Source organism: Sapajus apella, unplaced genomic scaffold, assembly GCF_009761245.1.
Source record: "Sapajus apella isolate SASKATOON/1434 unplaced genomic scaffold, GSC_monkey_1.0 scaffold59, whole genome shotgun sequence".
Lineage (NCBI taxonomy): Eukaryota > Metazoa > Chordata > Mammalia > Primates > Cebidae > Sapajus > Sapajus apella.
In genome coordinates, this window is record NW_022436999.1 from 3,400,226 (window position 1) to 3,401,017 (window position 792).

A 792-nucleotide genomic window follows, 5' to 3' on the forward strand; every position below is an offset into this window, starting at 1 on the left:
TGGGTGTGGGATCAGATGGTCCCCAAACCCGGAATGCTCCTTCATCACCAGGCAGCTTGGAGGAGGGACCTAGGCTCAACTTGGGAATGTGTCATGCATGTCTCACCCTAAGTTCACAGCAGATGAAATTCTCTTTTCAGCAGCAGAAAGAGAAGAGGCTGGCAAGTGCCCCCAGCTCTAGTCCCAAGGTGAAGCAGGAAGACCTGAGGATACAGAGCACTCTCCTCACCTTTTTTAAAAAAATATTTAAAAAATATAAACTTTAAAAACGTGTCATCCTTGTGCCAGGGCCATGATAATCTTCTCTGTATCGTTCCAATTTTTAGTATATGTGCTGCCGAAGCGAGCACTCTCCTCACCTTTCAAAAGCAAGGCCCAGGGAGAGACAGGGGCTGCCTGGGTCTCCTGGCTTTGCCTTATCTTTCCGGGGATCCAGAATCCATCCTGACTGCTGAGACAGTGCTGAGCACTTGGGACTGCATTTTTATAAATGGCTTAGTGTCCTGGCTTTGGGCATTGCTGAGAGGGATTCTTGGGCAGGATAGTGAGATGTGAAGGGGTCAGGTGACCAAGAACCCAGGGAGAAAAGCTGGAGAGTAGAAGAGGTGAACGAGTGAGCAGTGTGAGGTGAAGAGGCCAGAGGTGGCCCACCTGAATTCAAATCCCAGCTCAGCTGAAGATTCATGACTTATGTGGTCTTGAACTGTACTTGAATCTCTCTGAGCCTTACTGTTCTCACCTGTAAAAAGAGTAATGACATCTGCCTTGCAAGACTGGCTGAGCTGATTGATT

General features: G+C 48.4%; 1 non-coding gene across 1 annotated transcript; it reads right to left on the reverse strand.

The window, feature by feature from the left end:
- Positions 1 to 240: 240 nt before the first annotated feature.
- On the reverse strand, positions 241 to 350 carry LOC116528736. Its single transcript, XR_004259169.1, has one exon. It is a non-coding gene; the product is annotated as a U6 spliceosomal RNA (small nuclear RNA).
- Between the last annotated feature and the right edge of the window lie 442 nt (positions 351 to 792).